Raw genomic sequence first — 26995 nt, 5'->3', positions numbered from 1 at the left:
ATGCGACTTGTCTGTCGCTGAACAGTCGCTTTTTATGTATTCAGCACCTATGTATAATGTTGTAAAAATGCTCTAGAAGCTAAAGTCGCAGAAATGTCACACATATTTGGCCTGCAACTTTCTGTGCGACAAATTCAGACAGGAAAAATCAGTATAAATCCTTAGAAAATTATCCCCCAGTGTCTCCATCTGCTGGCGGTATTGAATAAGCATTGCTGCACTGATGGGGTATGCATTAGATGAAAAAAAAGAAGAAAAAGAAGAATAATACGCCCAGAAAAGAGGCGAAAAGGAGAAAAACGTAAAAAAACGTGAAAAAAAAGTAAGAGGAAGAGAAGGGAAAAAAAGGTGGAAATGGGTTTAAAAGTGATTTCGGCGGAGAAATATATATATATATATATATATATATATATATATATATACGCGCACACACACACATATATATAAACGTATTCTCCGTTGAGATATTGCAGCCGCTGCTGTGTCCAGGCCCAGGAGCCTTAGCACTGTGCTGTGATGTCACTCAATACCACTGACATCACTAGGTGTAAACAACATCTCTCCTTTGCTGTGTATGTGACTATGGAGCTGTTTGGTGATGTCGTCTATTATGGCCTTCATAGAAGCAACAGGAGATTGTTGCATCCATCTAGAACCCTCAGAACTACAGTGCTATGATGTCACTCACTTCCACAGGCCTTGCAGAGTGTAAACAACAACAACCCAGCTTTGTTGTGTATGTAACCATAGGGATTTGTGATGTCACCTAGAACCTTCACAGCAGCGACAGCTTTATGAGGAGCATCAGCACTGCTCTGCCTGAGCAGAACCATCACCGCCATAGGTTGTCAAATAACCCGGGTTTAACCCACACAGGTAAGTCCAATGGGGTGCAGGCATGTCCTCTATGCTTACAGCTTCCCGTGGGTGTTGGTTTGATACCGTTTGGGGACAGCCAAGGAGGCATCTGCAGGCAACAAAGGTAGGTGTGTGCTTGTGTGTGTGTTTCCTATGCAGATCCTAAGCCCAGTGTCACATGCAAGTAGGAGGAGTAAGAAGGGTTCCTGGCAAATCCGGGTTATGGATTGCATTTAAAAAGGCCCCGTGGGAGTGCAATGGGCCCCTGTCTTGCTGCTTAGCAATAATGGTATGGGTTTAGGTTCTGCTGTGTGTACTGGTGGTTGACTGCCCCCCAGCCCAGAGTGTGCATGGAAAATTGTCTGGCAGCCTCCCTGACAGCAAGCAGTGATAGTGCCCATGAAGGGCACCTTGTTGGGCCCGCCCCTTTCACGGTTATCGCTTCTCGGCCTTTTGGCTAAGATCAAGTGTAGTATCTGTTCTTATCAGTTTAATATCTGATACGTCCCCTATCTGGGGACCATATATTAAATGGATTTTTGAGAACGGGGGCCGATTTCGAAGCTTGCTTCCGTCGCCCTATGCATTGACCCGATATGGCAGTATCTTCGGGTACAGTGCACCACCCCCTTACAGGGTTAAAAAGAAAGATTCCTACTTTCATTGCTACCTGCTTGCTGGCTAGCCAGCTAGCCAGCCCTGTGGGCCTTGCTGCTGCTGCAGCCAAAAAACAAAAGGTGGTGCTGCTGCTGCTTCTGCTGCTTCTGCTTCTGCTTGTGTCTGGCCGCTGTTGGAGCGTCCAGGCACAGGACTTCTGCTGCTGCTGACTAAATGGCCTCCTTAATTGGATCATTTGAGTAGCCAGCACACCTGTGCAGGTAGGGCATGACATGATAGGCAGCTGCCTTGATAGCGGGTGGGTGCTGAATGTTCCTAATTGACAAAATAAGATTAATGCTTATGAAGAAATATAAAATCTCATCCCTTCCCCAATATCGCGCCACACCCCTACCCCTTAATTCCCTGGTTGAACTTGATGGACATATGTCTTTTTTCGACCGTACTAACTATGTAACTATGTAACATAACATGGGGGGGGGGGGGGTCTCCTGGCTGTTCACACAGGTGTGTCATTGCTGTACATTGACCATGCATTGCTTCTGTGGTATTGCAAAGGCAAAGACAAATGCTTCCAGCCATCCATTGCACTAATGGATTGGTCATCAGCTGGCTGTCTATGTCCCGCATCAATATAGACCAAAGTACAGAGGGTTAGGCTATGCTATTGTGCACCTACCTGATGCATCAGAAGGTGCGAGGCCCTTGCTAAATTCTGTGCACAGACTTTGAGATCTATACTTTAGACTGTATCTAAACCTGCTCCAACATGGACTGACATTCTGGCCTACTTTCAGCCGATGCGACTTGTCTGTCGCTGAACAGTCGCTTTTTATGTATTCAGCACCTATGTATAATGTTGTAAAAATGCTCTAGAAGCTAAAGTCGCAGAAATGTCACACATATTTGGCCTGCAACTTTCTGTGCGACAAATTCAGACAGGAAAAATCAGTATAAATCCTTAGAAAATTATCCCCCAGTGTCTCCATCTGCTGGCGGTATTGAATAAGCATTGCTGCACTGATGGGGTATGCATTAGACGAAAAAAAAGAAGAAAAAGAAGAATAATACGCCCAGAAAAGAGGCGAAAAGGAGAAAAACGTTAAAAAACGTGAAAAAAAAGTAAGAGGAAGAGAAGGGAAAAAAAGGTGGAAATGGGTTTAAAAGTGATTTCGGCGGAGAAATATATATATATATATATATATATATATATATATATATATATATATACGCGCACACACACACATATATATATAAACGTATTCTCCGTTGAGATATTGCAGCCGCTGCTGTGTCCAGGCCCAGGAGCCTTAGCACTGTGCTGTGATGTCACTCAATACCACTGACATCACTAGGTGTAAACAACATCTCTCCTTTGCTGTGTATGTGACTATGGAGCTGTTTGGTGATGTCGTCTATTATGGCCTTCATAGAAGCAACAGGAGATTGTTGCATCCATCTAGAACCCTCAGAACTACAGTGCTATGATGTCACTCACTTCCACAGGCCTTGCAGAGTGTAAACAACAACAACCCAGCTTTGTTGTGTATGTAACCATAGGGAATTGTGATGTCACCTAGAACCTTCACAGCAGCGACAGCTTTATGAGGAGCATCAGCACTGCTCTGCCTGAGCAGAACCATCACCGCCATAGGTTGTCAAATAACCCGGGTTTAACCCACACAGGTAAGTCCAATGGGGTGCAGGCATGTCCTCTATGCTTACAGCTTCCCGTGGGTGTTGGTTTGATACCGTTTGGGGACAGCCAAGGAGGCATCTGCAGGCAACAAAGGTAGGTGTGTGCTTGTGTGTGTGTTTCCTATGCAGATCCTAAGCCCAGTGTCACATGCAAGTAGGAGGAGTAAGAAGGGTTCCTGGCAAATCCGGGTTATGGATTGCATTTAAAAAGGCCCCGTGGGAGTGCAATGGGCCCCTGTCTTGCTGCTTAGCAATAATGGTATGGGTTTAGGTTCTGCTGTGTGTACTGGTGGTTGACTGCCCCCCAGCCCAGAGTGTGCATGGAAAATTGTCTGGCAGCCTCCCTGACAGCAAGCAGTGATAGTGCCCATGAAGGGCACCTTGTTGGGCCCGCCCCTTTCACGGTTATCGCTTCTCGGCCTTTTGGCTAAGATCAAGTGTAGTATCTGTTCTTATCAGTTTAATATCTGATACGTCCCCTATCTGGGGACCATATATTAAATGGATTTTTGAGAACGGGGGCCGATTTCGAAGCTTGCTTCCGTCGCCCTATGCATTGACCCGATATGGCAGTATCTTCGGGTACAGTGCACCACCCCCTTACAGGGTTAAAAAGAAAGATTCCTACTTTCATTGCTACCTGCTTGCTGGCTAGCCAGCTAGCCAGCCCTGTGGGCCTTGCTGCTGCTGCAGCCAAAAAACAAAAGGTGGTGCTGCTGCTGCTTCTGCTGCTTCTGCTTCTGCTTGTGTCTGGCCGCTGTTGGAGCGTCCAGGCACAGGACTTCTGCTGCTGCTGACTAAATGGCCTCCTTAATTGGATCATTTGAGTAGCCAGCACACCTGTGCAGGTAGGGCATGACATGATAGGCAGCTGCCTTGATAGCGGGTGGGTGCTGAATGTTCCTAATTGACAAAATAAGATTAATGCTTATGAAGAAATATAAAATCTCATCCCTTCCCCAATATCGCGCCACACCCCTACCCCTTAATTCCCTGGTTGAACTTGATGGACATATGTCTTTTTTCGACCGTACTAACTATGTAACTATGTAACATAACATGGGGGGGGGAGGGGGGGGGGTCTCCTGGCTGTTCACACAGGTGTGTCATTGCTGTACATTGACCATGCATTGCTTCTGTGGTATTGCAAAGGCAAAGACAAATGCTTCCAGCCATCCATTGCACTAATGGATTGGTCATCAGCTGGCTGTCTATGTCCCGCATCAATATAGACCAAAGTACAGAGGGTTAGGCTATGCTATTGTGCACCTACCTGATGCATCAGAAGGTGCGAGGCCCTTGCTAAATTCTGTGCACAGACTTTGAGATCTATACTTTAGACTGTATCTAAACCTGCTCCAACATGGACTGACATTCTGGCCTACTTTCAGCCGATGCGACTTGTCTGTCGCTGAACAGTCGCTTTTTATGTATTCAGCACCTATGTATAATGTTGTAAAAATGCTCTAGAAGCTAAAGTCGCAGAAATGTCACACATATTTGGCCTGCAACTTTCTGTGCGACAAATTCAGACAGGAAAAATCAGTATAAATCCTTAGAAAATTATCCCCCAGTGTCTCCATCTGCTGGCGGTATTGAATAAGCATTGCTGCACTGATGGGGTATGCATTAGACGAAAAAAAAGAAGAAAAAGAAGAATAATACGCCCAGAAAAGAGGCGAAAAGGAGAAAAACGTAAAAAAACGTGAAAAAAAAGTAAGAGGAAGAGAAGGGAAAAAAAGGTGGAAATGGGTTTAAAAGTGATTTCGGCGGAGAAATATATATATATATATATATATATATATATATATATATATATATATATACGCGCACACACACACATATATATAAACGTATTCTCCGTTGAGATATTGCAGCCGCTGCTGTGTCCAGGCCCAGGAGCCTTAGCACTGTGCTGTGATGTCACTCAATACCACTGACATCACTAGGTGTAAACAACATCTCTCCTTTGCTGTGTATGTGACTATGGAGCTGTTTGGTGATGTCGTCTATTATGGCCTTCATAGAAGCAACAGGAGATTGTTGCATCCATCTAGAACCCTCAGAACTACAGTGCTATGATGTCACTCACTTCCACAGGCCTTGCAGAGTGTAAACAACAACAACCCAGCTTTGTTGTGTATGTAACCATAGGGATTTGTGATGTCACCTAGAACCTTCACAGCAGCGACAGCTTTATGAGGAGCATCAGCACTGCTCTGCCTGAGCAGAACCATCACCGCCATAGGTTGTCAAATAACCCGGGTTTAACCCACACAGGTAAGTCCAATGGGGTGCAGGCATGTCCTCTATGCTTACAGCTTCCCGTGGGTGTTGGTTTGATACCGTTTGGGGACAGCCAAGGAGGCATCTGCAGGCAACAAAGGTAGGTGTGTGCTTGTGTGTGTGTTTCCTATGCAGATCCTAAGCCCAGTGTCACATGCAAGTAGGAGGAGTAAGAAGGGTTCCTGGCAAATCCGGGTTATGGATTGCATTTAAAAAGGCCCCGTGGGAGTGCAATGGGCCCCTGTCTTGCTGCTTAGCAATAATGGTATGGGTTTAGGTTCTGCTGTGTGTACTGGTGGTTGACTGCCCCCCAGCCCAGAGTGTGCATGGAAAATTGTCTGGCAGCCTCCCTGACAGCAAGCAGTGATAGTGCCCATGAAGGGCACCTTGTTGGGCCCGCCCCTTTCACGGTTATCGCTTCTCGGCCTTTTGGCTAAGATCAAGTGTAGTATCTGCATTTGGTCTGGTCGGAAGGTGTCTGTGGTACCCCGCTTCTCGGCCTTGGGGGATTGTCTCTCCTTACGGAGGGACTTCACCCCCTTGCTGCTATTGGGGAGCGGGCTTAGTCCACGGACAACGGGTTGCGATCCCCCTGTCTCTGGGACCTTGTGTCTCAGAAGGCATTTTCGGTACGTTGAGCGTTACCTGTAGCTTCGGAAGCACCTAGGGTACCCCCGACCTCTGCCTTGGGTAAGGGTTCCGCTTTTATAGCGGGATTCCGAGCCCCTGCTGCTATTGGGGAAGGGGCTTAGTCCCTGGGTGTGGAAGATGCCGTTCTCCTGGGCTTTCCCCTCTGGGGAAATGTCGATGCGAAATACCATCCGCATAGAGGTGTCGGAGAGCCATCGTCAGTTGAAGAACCTCCGCTTCATTGCGGAGGTGATTCTTCTTGACTACTTCCGCCTCAATAGGGAGGACATCCTGTGTCTAAATGACCAGGAAAGCCGTGGCCTGTATACCGTCACCTTCACGGCCACGGCGTGTTGCGATAACATCTATGCAACCTTGTCTGGTGCGGACCAGAGGGACGATCGACTCGACGGTCTTTCGTTCCAGTTCCTCTATGGTGAGGAACATATACCGTTGGTGGTGGCTATGCACAGCCCTCATGTGACCACGGAGGATATAGCCACTTTTCTTCGGCGATACTGCGAAGAGGTGCGATTCGCAAACAAAATCTTGAACTCCGTGCGGTTCTGGAACGGCAAGAGGAAGTTCTGGGTCAAGCTCCGTAAGGATCCCGGTGGTATTGGGGGTCTTTGCCATCCGCCCCCAAATTTTGCCATCGGGAGAGTTCGGGGCTTCCTGTTCTATCCTCAAATGCCTATGTATTGCCGAAATTGCTTGAGGTTTGGCCACACCCAGGAGACCTGCGGCGCGGAGCGTGTGATTCGCTGCAATAGGTGTGGCCAAGAAGGTCACATAGCCTCAAGATGTAGCCATACGATAAGGTGCAACCTCTGCGGAGAGGAAAATCACGATTTTAATTCCTGTCCCCATAAAGCAAAAACTACGATGGGTGGGTCAAGGCTGGGCCCACCCAAAGAGGGGACAGGACAAAAGACGTCCTTTTTTAAGATGCCCAAACCCCAGATGGCAGGTACTGATGGGTCCAGGCCCAAGACCTCTGGTGCTCCATCGGGGGGCCCACCGGTGGTAGTGCTAGGGGGAGGCCATGGGGATTCCACGAAGCCCGGGCGGGTGATCGAGTTTACTGCCCGGGAAATTGAAAGACGTCGATCGACTTCCTACCTGGCTCAAGAGCCCGCCGAAACTTCTGAAGGGGGCTCACCTGTGGCGGGTGGCAGCCGACGGTCCTCGGTGGGGGCAAAAGTGGACCCAAAATTGCAGCATAAGCCAGGTACTGGCTTGGCCCAGGGTCGCCCTGCTCCGGACGAAGAGGCCCCGGTGAAAGCCCGCCGGAAGGGGAGCCAGGTGGCCAGGTCTGAGCCCGGTCCTGTTACTCCGCCTATACAGGACAGGGCCAAGAAGACAAGTGGCGCCAAACCAGGGTTTGCTGCCCCGCCAGCAGTGGACCCGGTGGGTAAAACTGGCCATCGTCGATCGATGGGGAAGTTGGAGCAACAGTCCTCAGCAACGCTTGCTGGGGAACAAGCGATGAAAACTTCCCAAGGTAGCGGCAAAGGTTCCGGAAAAGAGGCCTCACAGGCCCCTGTGCAGCAGTTCCAGTCGTCAAATGATGAAAGAAGACGCAGATCCATCAGCCGGGGGCCAGAGATTACATCGAGTGAGAGCAACACAGAGGATATGGACAGCAGTGTGACATTTAAAAGACAAAGAGAAGAAGAAGAGGAAGACATTCAAAGGAAAGCGGCGTGCCGTAGTTCGGACGAGAGCGAGCTCAGGGTCGGGGCATCATCGATCTCAAGCTCCGACCCTCAGAACATCAAGGAGCTGATGACCCCGCAGGCGGGGGATGACGGTACGCAGCTTATTATTGACTTTGATTCTCCAAGCACGGACTCTCCATAAACTATGCCTATCCCTGTAAAAATTGCCTCACTCAATGTGAGGTCCTTAAAGAGCCCTGATCGCAGGGCTGCTTTATTTTCTTATCTAGAGACATGTGACTTTGACCTTTGCCTGCTACAAGAATGTGGAATCCCTAGTAAAATGGACTATAAAGACTTAAAAGAAGACTGGAAGCTGGGCCCATCCATATGGTCCGGTGCAAATGACTGTCGTTCTGTGGGTGTTGGGCTGCTCTGCCGAGGCCAGTCCTTTTCTATTCATACAGTAACTGAGATTGTGCCTGGCAGAGCTCTTTTAATTCATCTATATTTTAATGGACTTTTAATTCGTGTTTTAAATGTGTATGCCCCTCCTGATAAACAGGAGCGGGCAGAACTATTTGAAATTTTACCACTGTTTTGTGTTGGGTCTTCCCCCCTGCTGGTGGGAGGTGATTTTAACTGCATACGTGATGGGGAACACCGGCAGGGTGGGGATATTAATCGTAAAGACCGCACTTCTTACCTGCTTAAAAATTTTATTGATGATTTTAATTTGAAAGATTGCTGGAAGGATCTCTTGCCGGAGGACCCAGGCGCCACATGGTCCAATGGAAGAGTGAGCTCCAGAATCGATTTTATTTTTTCCTCTAGAGCTTTTAAACCCCTGAAATGCACGCTCGAGCAGAATATCTTCTCTGATCATAAGCTCCTCTTGGTGGGCCTGGAGCTAGAGGGGGAGCAAAAAGCAAAAAGGGGCCTCTGGAGATTAAACACCACACTCCTAGAGGACCCTGAGATAAAAGAGGAGTTTGTGCGGACCTACCAATGCTGGCAATCACAAAGAAAACCCCACGAGCCTATGCTGCACTGGTGGGAGGGCACCAAATCTAAAATCAGATTTTTTTTTATCAAAGCAGGTAAGAAGAAGGCAAAAATGGAAAAACAGTGGTTTTATGTTCTTAACATGCGTTTAAATGTACTTTTTAAATTGAAAGAAGCTGGTATGGATGTAGAAAATGATATTTTAAACCTTAAAACTGAAATAAAACATGCCATAGAAAAGAAAGGGAAACAAATCATTTTTAACTCACATGTGCAGCACCTGGAGGAGGGCGAGAAATGTTCCCGTTTCTTTTTTAAAAAAGTGATGAATAGGAGGGATATCATCCAAAACCTTGAGGGTGAATCCACTCCAAAAGGCATGTTAGATGCAGTTTTTAACTTCTACCAGCTTCTTTTTAATAAGAAAGATCTTAATCCATCCTTTTTAGAACATGTTCTTAATTCCCTTGATTTTAAGCTAGATGTTTTAGACCAGGAGGTTTTATCCCGTGATCTTAACTTAGATGAACTTTTATTTGTTTTTAAAAGTTTTTCTAGTGGGAAGGCCCCTGGGGAAGATGGTTTACCCATCGAATTTTATTTAGCTTTTTGGGATATTTTAAAGGATGATATGGTTTTATTGTATAAAGAAACTTTTATTGTTAATGAACTTCCCCCTTCCTGGAGGAGGGGGATTGTATCATTACTTTTTAAAAAGGGTGAAAAGGATATGCTAAAAAATTGGCGCCCCATCACACTTTTAAATGTTGATTATAAAGTTTTAGCCAAGTTATTAGCTGTCCGTTTTAAACCTTTTATTCATAAATTAATTCACCCAAATCAGGTTTGTGGGGTACCTGGAAGGTCTATAGCTGAATCCCTAAATATTTTAAGAGATGTTTTATGGTATTTTAAGGATAGAAATCAAACTGTAGCAATTTTATCCTTAGACTTTGAAAAAGCCTTTGATAGGGTCTCCCATGAATACCTGTTTTTAGTTCTTAAAAAGATGGCAGTGCCTGAAACGATTTTAAGCCGAATCATGCTTTTATACCGATCCTGTTTTAGTCAAGTCTCTGTTAATGGCTTTTTAACCAGCGGTGTTCCTCTTTTATCAGGTGTCAAACAGGGCTGCCCCCTGTCCCCACTCCTTTTTATTTGCGCAATCGAACCACTGATGGCCCTCCTCAGAAAAGACCGGGTAGTAAGAGGCGTACCGATACCTGGTGGAGGAGGGACCCATCTAAAGGTGTTGGGGTACATGGATGATGTCACCATACTGTGCCCGGACTCTCCATCCATGAGGGGGGCATTGAGGAACACCAGCTATTTCTGCGAGGTCTCTGGTTTTAAGCTAAACACAGATAAATGTGACTGTTTTTATATTGGCTCCTGGGATTCATCCATCACCCCAGGAGTCACAATGCAACAGGATCAAATTAAAGTTTTAGGTATTGTTTTTAACCAGGTCAATGATGGGAGCCCTAACTGGGATTCAGCTATAGCTAAGATGGAGAAGAAGATTTTAATGTGGAATCTTAGAAACCTTACCATGGAGGGGAAGATTTTAATAATAAAGATGGTTTTACTCCCTATTATGCTATACATTGCCATGGTATTTCCTCCATCTATTTTATACATTAAAAAAGTAACTAGAATTGTTTTTACTTTTTTATGGGGTTCAAAAATGGAGAAATTAAAGCGTGATTTTATGTACAAAAGTAAAGATAATGGCGGGAAAGATGTTCCTAACCTTTTTACTTTCTTTTACATAAAGTATTTCTGTTTCTGTTTTAAAATTATTAAATCCGATGGCATTTTTAGCTGCTTTTTAAGGTACGCTGCGGGCATGGTTTTTAAAAGATGGTTGCGCATCCCTCTGAACGCTCCGGTGCTTCTGTGTCCCCCAAAACATTATGTGGTGTTGGAAAAGACAGTCAGGCTCCTAGGTCTCCAAGATTTGGAGCCTGACATACTGGGGGACCAGAGAAAGGTATCAAAGGTCCTCAGGCGGAGTGAGGTTACCCTGGCAGTGTCCAATTTCACACAGGCAAGATCCAAAAAGGTATGGCGGAACGTGTACGGGAAGTTTCTGGCGAATGTACACAGGGATCTTGCCTGGGCAATCGTCCACCAGTGCCTCCCTACTCGTGAGTTTCAGCACAGGCGAGGACTGGTGGCGAGAGCCAAGTGCCCGAGAGATGGCTGCGGAGTGGACGAAACGGTGCTGCACATATTTTGGAACTGCCCTTTTGCACGGGAGCTTTGGAGGAAGGTAGGCCCACTTTTGAAGTGGGCCTGCGGCCTAAAAGATTTTAATCACGAATGTGTCTTTTACGGTCTTTTTAACTGCCCCAATTTTAAACAGCAGATGATCTGCTGGATGATTATTAATTGTTTTAAAAATGCCATCTGGAAAGTTAGGAACATCTTACTTTTTAAACATGATTTTATTGATGTTAAAAACTGTATAAAGCTGGCCCTGAGTGAGATGTACATCTATTACCTAAGAGACAAGAAACAGTTGGGGGCCAGCGAGGCAGCATCCATGTGGTGTCTGCCTCTATGGAACGAAATAACAGTATAATCAGTTTTTATGACATTTGTATAATGTTTTATCCTGCCATTTTTATTTTTTCTCCTTTTATTACTGGTTTTATTATTTGTATTTTAAAACTTTTGTGAACCTTTTATTATTTTGCATTTTAAATTTTGTATGGTTTCTTATTTATTCAATAAAATTTTGTTGAAACCTTATCTGTTCTTATCAGTTTAATATCTGATACGTCCCCTTTCTGGGGACCATATATTAAATGGATTTTTGAGAACGGGGGCCGATTTCGAAGCTTGCTTCCGTCGCCCTATGCATTGACCCGATATGGCAGTATCTTCGGGTACAGTGCACCACCCCCTTACAGGGTTAAAAAGAAAGATTCCTACTTTCATTGCTACCTGCTTGCTGGCTAGCCAGCTAGCCAGCCCTGTGGGCCTTGCTGCTGCTGCAGCCAAAAAACAAAAGGTGGTGCTGCTGCTGCTTCTGCTGCTTCTGCTTCTGCTTGTGTCTGGCCGCTGTTGGAGCGTCCAGGCACAGGACTTCTGCTGCTGCTGACTAAATGGCCTCCTTAATTGGATCATTTGAGTAGCCAGCACACCTGTGCAGGTAGGGCATGACATGATAGGCAGCTGCCTTGATAGCGGGTGGGTGCTGAATGTTCCTAATTGACAAAATAAGATTAATGCTTATGAAGAAATATAAAATCTCATCCCTTCCCCAATATCGCGCCACACCCCTACCCCTTAATTCCCTGGTTGAACTTGATGGACATATGTCTTTTTTCGACCGTACTAACTATGTAACTATGTAACATAACATGGGGGGGGGGGGGTCTCCTGGCTGTTCACACAGGTGTGTCATTGCTGTACATTGACCATGCATTGCTTCTGTGGTATTGCAAAGGCAAAGACAAATGCTTCCAGCCATCCATTGCACTAATGGATTGGTCATCAGCTGGCTGTCTATGTCCCGCATCAATATAGACCAAAGTACAGAGGGTTAGGCTATGCTATTGTGCACCTACCTGATGCATCAGAAGGTGCGAGGCCCTTGCTAAATTCTGTGCACAGACTTTGAGATCTATACTTTAGACTGTATCTAAACCTGCTCCAACATGGACTGACATTCTGGCCTACTTTCAGCCGATGCGACTTGTCTGTCGCTGAACAGTCGCTTTTTATGTATTCAGCACCTATGTATAATGTTGTAAAAATGCTCTAGAAGCTAAAGTCGCAGAAATGTCACACATATTTGGCCTGCAACTTTCTGTGCGACAAATTCAGACAGGAAAAATCAGTATAAATCCTTAGAAAATTATCCCCCAGTGTCTCCATCTGCTGGCGGTATTGAATAAGCATTGCTGCACTGATGGGGTATGCATTAGACGAAAAAAAAGAAGAAAAAGAAGAATAATACGCCCAGAAAAGAGGCGAAAAGGAGAAAAACGTAAAAAAACGTGAAAAAAAAGTAAGAGGAAGAGAAGGGAAAAAAAGGTGGAAATGGGTTTAAAAGTGATTTCGGCGGAGAAATATATATATATATATATATATATATATATACGCGCACACACACACATATATATAAACGTATTCTCCGTTGAGATATTGCAGCCGCTGCTGTGTCCAGGCCCAGGAGCCTTAGCACTGTGCTGTGATGTCACTCAATACCACTGACATCACTAGGTGTAAACAACATCTCTCCTTTGCTGTGTATGTGACTATGGAGCTGTTTGGTGATGTCGTCTATTATGGCCTTCATAGAAGCAACAGGAGATTGTTGCATCCATCTAGAACCCTCAGAACTACAGTGCTATGATGTCACTCACTTCCACAGGCCTTGCAGACTGTAAACAACAACAACCCAGCTTTGTTGTGTATGTAACCATAGGGATTTGTGATGTCACCTAGAACCTTCACAGCAGCGACAGCTTTATGAGGAGCATCAGCACTGCTCTGCCTGAGCAGAACCATCACCGCCATAGGTTGTCAAATAACCCGGGTTTAACCCACACAGGTAAGTCCAATGGGGTGCAGGCATGTCCTCTATGCTTACAGCTTCCCGTGGGTGTTGGTTTGATACCGTTTGGGGACAGCCAAGGAGGCATCTGCAGGCAACAAAGGTAGGTGTGTGCTTGTGTGTGTGTTTCCTATGCAGATCCTAAGCCCAGTGTCACATGCAAGTAGGAGGAGTAAGAAGGGTTCCTGGCAAATCCGGGTTATGGATTGCATTTAAAAAGGCCCCGTGGGAGTGCAATGGGCCCCTGTCTTGCTGCTTAGCAATAATGGTATGGGTTTAGGTTCTGCTGTGTGTACTGGTGGTTGACTGCCCCCCAGCCCAGAGTGTGCATGGAAAATTGTCTGGCAGCCTTCCTGACAGCAAGCAGTGATAGTGCCCATGAAGGGCACCTTGTTGGGCCCGCCCCTTTCACGGTTATCGCTTCTCGGCCTTTTGGCTAAGATCAAGTGTAGTATCTGTTCTTATCAGTTCAATATCTGATACGTCCCCTATCTGGGGACCATATATTAAATGGATTTTTGAGAACGGGGGCCGATTTCGAAGCTTGCTTCCGTCGCCCTATGCATTGACCCGATATGGCAGTATCTTCGGGTACAGTGCACCACCCCCTTACAGGGTTAAAAAGAAAGATTCCTACTTTCATTGCTACCTGCTTGCTGGCTAGCCAGCTAGCCAGCCCTGTGGGCCTTGCTGCTGCTGCAGCCAAAAAACAAAAGGTGGTGCTGCTGCTGCTTCTGCTGCTTCTGCTTCTGCTTGTGTCTGGCCGCTGTTGGAGCGTCCAGGCACAGGACTTCTGCTGCTGCTGACTAAATGGCCTCCTTAATTGGATCATTTGAGTAGCCAGCACACCTGTGCAGGTAGGGCATGACATGATAGGCAGCTGCCTTGATAGCGGGTGGGTGCTGAATGTTCCTAATTGACAAAATAAGATTAATGCTTATGAAGAAATATAAAATCTCATCCCTTCCCCAATATCGCGCCACACCCCTACCCCTTAATTCCCTGGTTGAACTTGATGGACATATGTCTTTTTTCGACCGTACTAACTATGTAACTATGTAACATAACATGGGGGGGGGGGGGTCTCCTGGCTGTTCACACAGGTGTGTCATTGCTGTACATTGACCATGCATTGCTTCTGTGGTATTGCAAAGGCAAAGACAAATTCTTCCAGCCATCCATTGCACTAATGGATTGGTCATCAGCTGGCTGTCTATGTCCCGTATCAATATAAACCAAAGTACAGAGGGTTAGGCTATGCTATTGTGCACCTACCTGATGCATCAGAAGGTGCGAGGCCCTTGCTAAATTCTGTGCACAGACTTTGAGATCTATACTTTAGACTGTATCTAAACCTGCTCCAACATGGACTGACATTCTGGCCTACTTTCAGCCGATGCGACTTGTCTGTCGCTGAACAGTCGCTTTTTATGTATTCAGCACCTATGTATAATGTTGTAAAAATGCTCTAGAAGCTAAAGTCGCAGAAATGTCACACATATTTGGCCTGCAACTTTCTGTGCGACAAATTCAGACAGGAAAAATCAGTATAAATCCATAGAAAATTATCCCCCAGTGTCTCCATCTGCTGGCGGTATTGAATAAGCATTGCTGCACTGATGGGGTATGCATTAGACGAAAAAAAAGAAGAAAAAGAAGAATAATACGCCCAGAAAAGAGGCGAAAAGGAGAAAAACGTAAAAAAACGTGAAAAAAAAATCTAAGAGGAAGAGAAGGGAAAAAAAGGTGGAAATGGGTTTAAAAGTGATTTCGGCGGAGAAATATATATATATATATATATATATATATATATATATATATATATACGCGCACACACACACATATATATAAACGTATTCTCCGTTGAGATATTGCAGCCGCTGCTGTGTCCAGGCCCAGGAGCCTTAGCACTGTGCTGTGATGTCACTCAATACCACTGACATCACTAGGTGTAAACAACATCTCTCCTTTGCTGTGTATGTGACTATGGAGCTGTTTGGTGATGTCGTCTATTATGGCCTTCATAGAAGCAACAGGAGATTGTTGCATCCATCTAGAACCCTCAGAACTACAGTGCTATGATGTCACTCACTTCCACAGGCCTTGCAGAGTGTAAACAACAACAACCCAGCTTTGTTGTGTATGTAACCATAGGGATTTGTGATGTCACCTAGAACCTTCACAGCAGCGACAGCTTTATGAGGAGCATCAGCACTGCTCTGCCTGAGCAGAACCATCACCGCCATAGGTTGTCAAATAACCCGGGTTTAACCCACACAGGTAAGTCCAATGGGGTGCAGGCATGTCCTCTATGCTTACAGCTTCCCGTGGGTGTTGGTTTGATACCGTTTGGGGACAGCCAAGGAGGCATCTGCAGGCAACAAAGGTAGGTGTGTGCTTGTGTGTGTGTTTCCTATGCAGATCCTAAGCCCAGTGTCACATGCAAGTAGGAGGAGTAAGAAGGGTTCCTGGCAAATCCGGGTTATGGATTGCATTTAAAAAGGCCCCGTGGGAGTGCAATGGGCCCCTGTCTTGCTGCTTAGCAATAATGGTATGGGTTTAGGTTCTGCTGTGTGTACTGGTGGTTGACTGCCCCCCAGCCCAGAGTGTGCATGGAAAATTGTCTGGCAGCCTCCCTGACAGCAAGCAGTGATAGTGCCCATGAAGGGCACCTTGTTGGGCCCGCCCCTTTCACGGTTATCGCTTCTCGGCCTTTTGGCTAAGATCAAGTGTAGTATCTGTTCTTACCTTACCTGGCAGGGGAGATACCATGATCGCTACGGTCTGAAGAACTCCAAGCATTGTGGTAGAGATTTTGCGTAGTACGATTGCAGTACTTTTCGTTCTTATTAGAACCGCATTTCTCTAGAGCATACCACCTGAAGATCGTCTCCTGCCTGCCTCGGAACATCTGAAGAAGGAGAAGATCTTGAAGACTGCAGCTCCGGAAGAAGCCGACGAAGAACCTGGAAGAAGGGAATCGGCGGTGAATTCCGGAACAGCGGCGAAGAGGAAGGCGGCGCAGAATCTTTTCGAAGAAACTCGCTGCCTCTGGAGAAGGATTTGCATAGCTCCTCCCACCGGGACCGGATCTGCATAGCTCCTCCCACCCGGGAAAGAAGACTTTGCGAAGCCTCTCTCCACAAGCAAGCAAGGAAGCGGAAAAGAGCCTGCTGGAAGAAGCCATGGCCTCAACCAGCAAGTCCACCCAGGAGGCTGCAGGGCAAGGCCTGGAGGTCCAGCCCCAACCACAGCAAGCTTCAACCTCCACCACGGCAAGGCAGAAGAGCGGCAGAATTCCTAACCTGGAAGCTCCAACCCTGGAGCCCTGGATGAGGCAGACTGTTGCCTTGTGAAAGCTCAAGCCCGTGGACGGAAGGGTGCCGGACATGTCCCACGACGTGTTCTGCAAGAAGATGCTGGCGGATCAAGGCTTCCCCACGGCTGACACCCTGGGAATAGCAACCTTCTTTTCGGGAATCTTCTACATCACCTTTGCCACCATTGGGACCTGTAGAAGATACTGGGAGGTGGTGAAAGCGGCGAGTCCCGAATCCCCTTTCTCTCGCTTTGTGGGCAACTGCCTTATTCAAAGAGAGGAGAGGCGGGTGACGGTCTCAATGCGGAACCCACACACCCCAGGCACGGACATCTCGACCTTCCTGAAGCGCTTCTGCACCGTGGTGAGGGAGCCCACCCGCATCCTGAACTCACTCGGATACTGGACCTGCAAGTGGTCTGTGGTCGTCAGACTCAACAAGAACCCTGCTTCTCCAGACGGACTACAGCACCTGCCAACGACATTTTCCTTGGGCAACTCCACAGGACTTATCTTCTACCCGGACATGCCGCAGACCTGCAGGAGATGTGGCAAGATGGGCCACGAGGGCAAGGACTGTACGGAGGATGCCTGCAGGTATTGCCGTGTGACAGGTCACACGACCAAGGACTGCCCCAAGAGCAAGACCTGCAACCTCTGCGGACTGGCAGCCCACAGCTACAAGGACTGCCCCCAGAGGGAGAGAACATGGGCATCTGTGGCAGCGAGAGCACCGAAGCCAGCCCCAGCTCCGGAGCCAACACCACGGATGGCCAAGCCGACCAAGGAGGGTAAGAAGGCGAAAGCCACCACCCCTGCCCCGTCCCGCCCCTCCCCTGCACCTCCCGCCCCATCCCCTGCCCCTCCCGCCCCATCTCCTGCCCCATCCCGCCCCACCCCTGCCCCATCCCGTCCCACCCCTGCCCCATCCCGTCCCACCCCTGCCCCTCCTGCCCCATCCCGTCCCACCCCTGCCCCTCCTGCCCCATCCCGTCCCACCCCCACCCCTCCTGCCCCATCCCGCCCCACCCCTGCCCCCCGTACCCCACCCCGGCCCACCCCTGCCCCGTCCTCCCCTGCCCGGCCCACCCCTGCCCGGCCCACCCCTGCCCCGTCCTCCCCTGCCCGGGCACTCTCTCCTGCCCCCCGCCCCACCCAGCCTCCTTTCTCTCCTGGCCCAGCAGCACCTAACCCCCCTCCAGCTGCTGGTGCCCGCCCTTCGGAGGACTTTCCTGTGCTTCCTCCCCCAGGTACCATACAGAGGAAGAGGAAAGGAAGGGACAACGTATCAGAAGAGTCCCACAAAAGAAAGATAATCGAGACCTGCGAAACCCCTCAAGCTTCAGATGAGGAGGAGGAGATGGAGCAGGTCTGCGAGAGCCCTGAGGCTTCAGAAGGAGAGGAGGTGATGGAGCAGGCCCAAGTGGAGCAGGTCCAAGCAGAGCCAGTCCAAGCTCAATCTATGGAGGAGCTGCTGCAGGACCCAGAGGTTAAGAAAATCCTGGACACTCCGTCCAACACGGTCTACGACGAGTTCTTGGAAGGGCGCTACGAGAAGCCACACGAGCCGACAGGCGCCAGAGAAGAGGACCCGTCCGACCAGACTGGTAACTAGTATCAGAACTAACCTCTCTTTTTTATTCCCATGGCTGATCTCAACATCTTCTGCATTAATGTGAGGAGTATTAGAGCTTGGTTTAGATTCCAGACTGTTCTTACGTTCTTAGATTCCCAGAGGTGTGATGTTTACATGTTGCAGGAATGTGCTTTGTCTGCTTCTAGGTCTTACAACCATCTGGCCAGGCAGTGGCCTCACGGCCCTTCCTACTGGTCTGGTGGGGGCGACAATAGGTCTGCGGGGGTGGCCATCCTGATCAGGGGAGGTAACTTTGCACTTGATTCCGTCCGGGAGCTCGTCTGTGGCAGACTTCTTGTCGCAGACGGTTCCTGGGCGGGTGAGCCCGTGCGGCTCATCAACGTGTACGCCTCCCCTGAGAGGGATGTCCGACTGGAGGTTCTCCAGGCCCTGCGGGCTGAACTCGCCACCACTAGGGCAGTAGTGTTGGGTGGTGACTTCAACTGCCCCATTGAGGTGGACGGGCGCAGTTCTGGCACATCCGCCAACCTGGACGTGACGTCTAAACTGCTGATTGAGATGGTGACGGAGGCATCCTTGCAGGACGTTGTCGGGTCCATCGGGAACGGCTCCGTAAACTATACGTGGAGCCGCCCCGATGGCTCGCTCCGTTCTCGGATAGACTTCATCTTCACTTCGAGAGCAGTCAGAAAGGTGTCGTACTCTATGGTCCCCTGCTTCTTCTCTGACCACAGGGCCATTCGATTCCGGGGGACTCTGGGCCATGGATTCCCACCTGGCCCAGGCTCCTGGAAGTTGAATTGTGCCCTGTTGGAGCAGAGGGAGGTCATGGAGGAACTTAGGGATGCGTACCTTGTATGGCGAAATGACAAATGTCTGTTCAAGTGCATCAGCGACTGGTGGGAATATGTTAAAGTCGAATTCCGTTGTTTCTTTCAGGCAAAAGGCAGACAACAGGCGTGTGCGAAGAAGTGGGACTTGAGGAAACTGCAGCGCGAGCTGCGGTCCCTGCAGGACCTGCTCCAGTGTGGCTGGGACGTCAGGGAGGAGCTGGAGGAGACCAAAAAGAGCTTGAAAAGGCACTTTGAGGAGGAATCCAAGCGAATCGTCTTTCGTTCCAAGGTGGAGAACCTGGAGAAGGGTGAGAAATGTAACTCTTTCTTTTTCAGGAAGCTCCATGCCGGCCACACGCCCCTGACTGAGCTACGAGATGAGACCGGACACATGAGGAGCGGCAAGGAGGAAGTGATGGGGGTCGTCCACGACTTCTACAGCAACCTCTACGCCCCCAAGTCATCCGACCCCGAAGCCGCCGAGAGGTTCCTGTCAGGTGTCACTAACGTTGTTGATCCCGCAGGTGCGGCGGCTATGGACGATCCCTTGACGGTGGGGGAGCTGCTCTCTGCCGCTAAATCCTTTAAGCCCGGCAGGACCCCGGGCAGTGACGGTCTCCCGGCCGAGCTCTACGTAGCGCTGGGTGACCTGACCTGTCCGGACCTGTTGGAGGTGTACGAGGAGATGGTGGTGGGGGGCAGAATGCCTCCGTCGTTGAGGGAAGGGATGATCACGATCTTGTATAAGCGGAAGGGGGAGAGATGTGACCTGAAAAACTGGCGTCCCATCTCTCTCCTGAACGTGGACTACAAGATCCTCGCCAAGGTGCTGGCCAACAGGCTGAAACCTGTCATGGGGCAGATCGTCCATCCGGACCAGACCTGCAGCATTCCTGGCCGCAGGATTGCCGACAGCCTTGCCCTTGTGAGAGACACGGTCCATTACATCCAGGACCGCGGGGGCCGCGCCGCCCTGGTCAGCTTAGATCAGGAGAAGGCGTTCGACCGTGTCTCCCACGCATTCATGGACAGGGTTTTGCGCAGGCTGGGTCTGGGGAAGATGTTTTGCTCTTTTGTTAACGTTATGTATTTTGACATTTACAGCACGGTGTTGGTGAACGGCTGGAAGACTGACCCCTTTTCCATTCTTTCAGGGGTTAGACAAGGCTGCCCTCTTTCACCTCTCCTTTTTGTTTGTGTTATAGAGCTCTTCGCTGAGACTATCCGGCAGAGTGGAGAGATCAGAGGGATCACCGCACCAGGACCAGATCGCCACGAGGTCAAGTGCTCGCTCTACATGGACGACGTGACCGTCTTCTGCGCTGACCAGCGTTCGGTGACTGCACTCGTCCAGACCTGCGAGGACTTCGGCAGAGCTTCGGGGGCAAAAGTCAACTGCGGGAAGTCGGAGGCCATGCTCTTCGGGGAGTGGCACCTGGCTTCTTCCGCCCCCTTCCCCTTTACTATTAAGCCGGACTTCATTCAAATTCTTGGAGTCTGGTTCGGGAAGGAAGGAGCGGCCCTTAAGTCTTGGCAAGACCGACTAGGAAGGATAAACTCAAAGATCGGACTGTGGAGCTCCAGAAAGCTCACGATGGAAGGCAAGGCACTTGTCCTGCGGAGTGAAGTTTTGCCTGTGCTCCAATATACCGCACAGGCCTGGCCTCCCCATACCACCGTTTGCAAGGCCATCACCCGGACAGTATTTGGCTTCGTCTGGGGCAAAATGGACAGAGTCAAGAGGACCGTGATGTACAAGGAACCCCGCAAGGGTGGGAAGGGAATACCCGACATCCCCGCTCTGCTGAGGGCCTCCTTTGCATGTGTCACGGTGCAGCGGACTCTTGTAGAAAAGACTGGCTCAGCGGGCAGGTCCATGTCTCGCTTGCTTCTCATGCCCCTCTGGAGACAGCTGGGCTGGGACAAGTGGGACAGCTCCATCCCTTACAACTGGAACACTCCCTGGTTCTATGGGGATGTTGTCCGGTTTGTGAGGGAGCACCAGCTGGAAGGACTGAAACCAGACCTATGGAAGCCAAAGACAATCCACAAGCTCATCCGAGCTAAGGACTCGACCGAGCTGGTTCCGGGACTCCCCGCAGCCACTGCAGAGACAGTTTGGAACAATGTGGCCTCAAAGCGGCTTACCAATGGACACAAGGACTTGTCGTGGATGGCCGTCATGGGAGGTCTCTCTCTCAGGTCATTCATGCATGCCCGCAACCTGTGCAAGACCCGGTACTGCCCCCGTTGCCCCTACGTGGAGGAAACATCTTTCCACGTGTTTTGGCAGTGCCCCTTTGCACAGGGTCTGTTGGACGCCCTAGAACAGGAACTCAGAGACTCAGTGCCCAGGAGCTGCCTATCGTACCATTCGGTGCTTTACGGCCTGTTCCCTGGGACCCACGACGTGGAGGCCATCCAGGAGGCCTGGCGCCTTATGAACTGTTTTAAGGACGCAGTGTGGCTCTCCAGGAACCGCCTCGTGATCAACAGGGAAAACATGTCCGTCCGGGACTGCCGCAGGTTCATCAAGAACCTGCTTAGAGACTATTCCATCTTGGACAGCTCGGCCGTTGATGAGGAAGAAGAGGAGTGAAGACCCCTCTCCTTCTCCCATGTCTCCCTGAAGATACAGCCCAACAGTTTGGCCCTGTGATCCGCCCCCTCCCTACCCCCACATAGTCGCCCACACCCCTACCCCGATCACAGATTGTATTATTTGGTTTTTGTTTGATCTCTTGTGCCTTTATATTGCAGGATTGAGCTGAATGTTAGAGTAGCATGGTGTGCGATGTATAGCTTAGGGAACCTTTGCTGTGTATTGTACTATCATGCTTTGTGTGACTGTAATTTATTGTACGACTTGTAATGACTGAACGGAAAATAAAGCTCTTTCAATCAAAAGTATCTGTTCTTATCAGTTTAATATCTGATACGTCCCCTATCTGGGGACCATATATTAAATGGATTTTTGAGAACGGGGGCCGATTTCGAAGCTTGCTTCCGTCGCCCTATGCATTGACCCGATATGGCAGTATCTTCGGGTACAGTGCACCACCCCCTTACAGGGTTAAAAAGAAAGATTCCTACTTTCATTGCTACCTGCTTGCTGGCTAGCCAGCTAGCCAGCCCTGTGGGCCTTGCTGCTGCTGCTGCAGCCAAAAAACAAAAGGTGGTGCTGCTGCTGCTTCTGCTGCTTCTGCTTCTGCTTGTGTCTGGCCGCTGTTGGAGCGTCCAGGCACAGGACTTCTGCTGCTGCTGACTAAATGGCCTCCTTAATTGGATCATTTGAGTAGCCAGCACACCTGTGCAGGTAGGGCATGACATGATAGGCAGCTGCCTTGATAGCGGGTGGGTGCTGAATGTTCCTAATTGACAAAATAAGATTAATGCTTATGAAGAAATATAAAATCTCATCCCTTCCCCAATATCGCGCCACACCCCTACCCCTTAATTCCCTGGTTGAACTTGATGGACATATGTCTTTTTTCGACCGTACTAACTATGTAACTATGTAACATAACATGGGGGGGGTCTCCTGGCTGTTCACACAGGTGTGTCATTGCTGTACATTGACCATGCATTGCTTCTGTGGTATTGCAAAGGCAAAGACAAATGCTTCCAGCCATCCATTGCACTAATGGATTGGTCATCAGCTGGCTGTCTATGTCCCGCATCAATATAGACCAAAGTACAGAGGGTTAGGCTATGCTATTGTGCACCTACCTGATGCATCAGAAGGTGTGAGGCCCTTGCTAAATTCTGTGCACAGACTTTGAGATCTATACTTTAGACTGTATCTAAACCTGCTCCAACATGGACTGACATTCTGGCCTACTTTCAGCCGATGCGACTTGTCTGTCGCTGAACAGTCGCTTTTTATGTATTCAGCACCTATGTATAATGTTGTAAAAATGCTCTAGAAGCTAAAGTCGCAGAAATGTCACACATATTTGGCCTGCAACTTTCTGTGCGACAAATTCAGACAGGAAAAATCAGTATAAATCCTTAGAAAATTATCCCCCAGTGTCTCCATCTGCTGGCGGTATTGAATAAGCATTGCTGCACTGATGGGGTATGCATTAGACGAAAAAAAAGAAGAAAAAGAAGAATAATACGCCCAGAAAAGAGGCGAAAAGGAGAAAAACGTAAAAAAACGTGAAAAAAAAGTAAGAGGAAGAGAAGGGAAAAAAAGGTGGAAATGGGTTTAAAAGTGATTTCGGCGGAGAAATATATATATATATATATATATATATATATATATATATATATATATACGCGCACACACACACATATATATAAACGTATTCTCCGTTGAGATATTGCAGCCGCTGCTGTGTCCAGGCCCAGGAGCCTTAGCACTGTGCTGTGATGTCACTCAATACCACTGACATCACTAGGTGTAAACAACATCTCTCCTTTGCTGTGTATGTGACTATGGAGCTGTTTGGTGATGTCGTCTATTATGGCCTTCATAGAAGCAACAGGAGATTGTTGCATCCATCTAGAACCCTCAGAACTACAGTGCTATGATGTCACTCACTTCCACAGGCCTTGCAGAGTGTAAACAACAACAACCCAGCTTTGTTGTGTATGTAACCATAGGGATTTGTGATGTCACCTAGAACCTTCACAGCAGCGACAGCTTTATGAGGAGCATCAGCACTGCTCTGCCTGAGCAGAACCATCACCGCCATAGGTTGTCAAATAACCCGGATTTAACCCACACAGGTAAGTCCAATGGGGTGCAGGCATGTCCTCTATGCTTACAGCTTCCCGTGGGTGTTGGTTTGATACCGTTTGGGGACAGCCAAGGAGGCATCTGCAGGCAACAAAGGTAGGTGTGTGCTTGTGTGTGTGTTTCCTATGCAGATCCTAAGCCCAGTGTCACATGCAAGTAGGAGGAGTAAGAAGGGTTCCTGGCAAATCCGGGTTATGGATTGCATTTAAAAAGGCCCCGTGGGAGTGCAATGGGCCCCTGTCTTGCTGCTTAGCAATAATGGTATGGGTTTAGGTTCTGCTGTGTGTACTGGTGGTTGACTGCCCCCCAGCCCAGAGTGTGCATGGAAAATTGTCTGGCAGCCTCCCTGACAGCAAGCAGTGATAGTGCCCATGAAGGGGACCTTGTTGGGCCCGCCCCTTTCACGGTTATCGCTTCTCGGCCTTTTGGCTAAGATCAAGTGTAGTATCTGTTCTTATCAGTTTAATATCTGATACGTCCCCTATCTGGGGACCATATATTAAATGGATTTTTGAGAACGGGGGCCGATTTCGAAGCTTGCTTCCGTCGCCCTATGCATTGACCCGATATGGCAGTATCTTCGGGTACAGTGCACCACCCCCTTACAGGGTTAAAAAGAAAGATTCCTACTTTCATTGCTACCTGCTTGCTGGCTAGCCAGCTAGCCAGCCCTGTGGGCCTTGCTGCTGCTGCTGCAGCCAAAAAACAAAAGGTGGTGCTGCTGCTGCTTCTGCTGCTTCTGCTTCTGCTTGTGTCTGGCCGCTGTTGGAGCGTCCAGGCACAGGACTTCTGCTGCTGCTGACTAAATGGCCTCCTTAATTGGATCATTTGAGTAGCCAGCACACCTGTGCAGGTAGGGCATGACATGATAGGCAGCTGCCTTGATAGCGGGTGGGTGCTGAATGTTCCTAATTGACAAAATAAGATTAATGCTTATGAAGAAATATAAAATCTCATCCCTTCCCCAATATCGCGCCACACCCCTACCCCTTAATTCCCTGGTTGAACTTGATGGACATATGTCTTTTTTCGACCGTACTAACTATGTAACTATGTAACATAACATGGGGGGGGTCTCCTGGCTGTTCACACAGGTGTGTCATTGCTGTACATTGACCATGCATTGCTTCTGTGGTATTGCAAAGGCAAAGACAAATGCTTCCAGCCATCCATTGCACTAATGGATTGGTCATCAGCTGGCTGTCTATGTCCCGCATCAATATAGACCAAAGTACAGAGGGTTAGGCTATGCTATTGTGCACCTACCTGATGCATCAGAAGGTGCGAGGCCCTTGCTAAATTCTGTGCACAGACTTTGAGATCTATACTTTAGACTGTATCTAAACCTGCTCCAACATGGACTGACATTCTGGCCTACTTTCAGCCGATGCGACTTGTCTGTCGCTGAACAGTCGCTTTTTATGTATTCAGCACCTATGTATAATGTTGTAAAAATGCTCTAGAAGCTAAAGTCGCAGAAATGTCACACATATTTGGCCTGCAACTTTCTGTGCGACAAATTCAGACAGGAAAAATCAGTATAAATCCTTAGAAAATTATCCCCCAGTGTCTCCATCTGCTGGCGGTATTGAATAAGCATTGCTGCACTGATGGGGTATGCATTAGACGAAAAAAAAGAAGAAAAAGAAGAATAATACGCCCAGAAAAGAGGCGAAAAGGAGAAAAACGTAAAAAAACGTGAAAAAAAAGTAAGAGGAAGAGAAGGGAAAAAAAGGTGGAAATGGGTTTAAAAGTGATTTCGGCGGAGAAATATATATATATATATATATATATATATATATATATATATATATATATACGCGCACACACACACATATATATAAACGTATTCTCCGTTGAGATATTGCAGCCGCTGCTGTGTCCAGGCCCAGGAGCCTTAGCACTGTGCTGTGATGTCACTCAATACCACTGACATCACTAGGTGTAAACAACATCTCTCCTTTGCTGTGTATGTGACTATGGAGCTGTTTGGTGATGTCGTCTATTATGGCCTTCATAGAAGCAACAGGAGATTGTTGCATCCATCTAGAACCCTCAGAACTACAGTGCTATGATGTCACTCACTTCCACAGGCCTTGCAGAGTGTAAACAACAACAACCCAGCTTTGTTGTGTATGTAACCATAGGGATTTGTGATGTCACCTAGAACCTTCACAGCAGCGACAGCTTTATGAGGAGCATCAGCACTGCTCTGCCTGAGCAGAACCATCACCGCCATAGGTTGTCAAATAACCCGGATTTAACCCACACAGGTAAGTCCAATGGGGTGCAGGCATGTCCTCTATGCTTACAGCTTCCCGTGGGTGTTGGTTTGATACCGTTTGGGGACAGCCAAGGAGGCATCTGCAGGCAACAAAGGTAGGTGTGTGCTTGTGTGTGTGTTTCCTATGCAGATCCTAAGCCCAGTGTCACATGCAAGTAGGAGGAGTAAGAAGGGTTCCTGGCAAATCCGGGTTATGGATTGCATTTAAAAAGGCCCCGTGGGAGTGCAATGGGCCCCTGTCTTGCTGCTTAGCAATAATGGTATGGGTTTAGGTTCTGCTGTGTGTACTGGTGGTTGACTGCCCCCCAGCCCAGAGTGTGCATGGAAAATTGTCTGGCAGCCTCCCTGACAGCAAGCAGTGATAGTGCCCATGAAGGGGACCTTGTTGGGCCCGCCCCTTTCACGGTTATCGCTTCTCGGCCTTTTGGCTAAGATCAAGTGTAGTATCTGTTCTTATCAGTTTAATATCTGATACGTCCCCTATCTGGGGACCATATATTAAATGGATTTTTGAGAACGGGGGCCGATTTCGAAGCTTGCTTCCGTCGCCCTATGCATTGACCCGATATGGCAGTATCTTCGGGTACAGTGCACCACCCCCTTACAGGGTTAAAAAGAAAGATTCCTACTTTCATTGCTACCTGCTTGCTGGCTAGCCAGCTAGCCAGCCCTGTGGGCCTTGCTGCTGCTGCTGCAGCCAAAAAACAAAAGGTGGTGCTGCTGCTGCTTCTGCTGCTTCTGCTTCTGCTTGTGTCTGGCCGCTGTTGGAGCGTCCAGGCACAGGACTTCTGCTGCTGCTGACTAAATGGCCTCCTTAATTGGATCATTTGAGTAGCCAGCACACCTGTGCAGGTAGGGCATGACATGATAGGCAGCTGCCTTGATAGCGGGT

General features: G+C 48.4%; 6 non-coding genes and 3 pseudogenes across 6 annotated transcripts; all 9 read left to right on the top strand.

The window, feature by feature from the left end:
• The first annotated feature begins 1295 nt into the window (after positions 1-1295).
• Positions 1296-1486, top strand: LOC130344488 (U2 spliceosomal RNA). The gene has a single exon (XR_008883404.1). It is a non-coding gene; the product is annotated as a U2 spliceosomal RNA (small nuclear RNA).
• A 2095-nt stretch (positions 1487-3581) lies between these two features.
• On the top strand, positions 3582-3772 carry LOC130344487 (U2 spliceosomal RNA). Its single transcript, XR_008883403.1, has one exon. It is a non-coding gene; the product is annotated as a U2 spliceosomal RNA (small nuclear RNA).
• A 2101-nt stretch (positions 3773-5873) lies between these two features.
• On the top strand, positions 5874-6091 carry LOC130344461 (U2 spliceosomal RNA; annotated as a pseudogene).
• Positions 6092-11480: 5389 nt separating this feature from the next.
• On the top strand, positions 11481-11666 carry LOC130344448 (U2 spliceosomal RNA). The gene has a single exon (XR_008883374.1). It is a non-coding gene; the product is annotated as a U2 spliceosomal RNA (small nuclear RNA).
• A 2076-nt stretch (positions 11667-13742) lies between these two features.
• Positions 13743-13933, top strand: LOC130344512 (U2 spliceosomal RNA). The gene has a single exon (XR_008883426.1). It is a non-coding gene; the product is annotated as a U2 spliceosomal RNA (small nuclear RNA).
• Positions 13934-16025: 2092 nt separating this feature from the next.
• Positions 16026-16187, top strand: LOC130344456 (U2 spliceosomal RNA; annotated as a pseudogene).
• Positions 16188-21965: 5778 nt separating this feature from the next.
• On the top strand, positions 21966-22138 carry LOC130344443 (U2 spliceosomal RNA; annotated as a pseudogene).
• Positions 22139-24228: 2090 nt separating this feature from the next.
• Positions 24229-24419, top strand: LOC130344485 (U2 spliceosomal RNA). Its single transcript, XR_008883402.1, has one exon. It is a non-coding gene; the product is annotated as a U2 spliceosomal RNA (small nuclear RNA).
• A 2092-nt stretch (positions 24420-26511) lies between these two features.
• On the top strand, positions 26512-26702 carry LOC130344484 (U2 spliceosomal RNA). Its single transcript, XR_008883401.1, has one exon. It is a non-coding gene; the product is annotated as a U2 spliceosomal RNA (small nuclear RNA).
• The last annotated feature ends 293 nt before the right edge of the window (positions 26703-26995 follow it).

This window comes from Hyla sarda, unplaced genomic scaffold (genome assembly GCF_029499605.1).
Source record: "Hyla sarda isolate aHylSar1 unplaced genomic scaffold, aHylSar1.hap1 scaffold_721, whole genome shotgun sequence".
Classification (NCBI taxonomy): Eukaryota; Metazoa; Chordata; class Amphibia; order Anura; family Hylidae; genus Hyla; species Hyla sarda.
The sequence above is the reverse complement of the archived record's forward strand: the minus strand, read 5'-3'. Positions and strand labels throughout refer to the sequence as shown.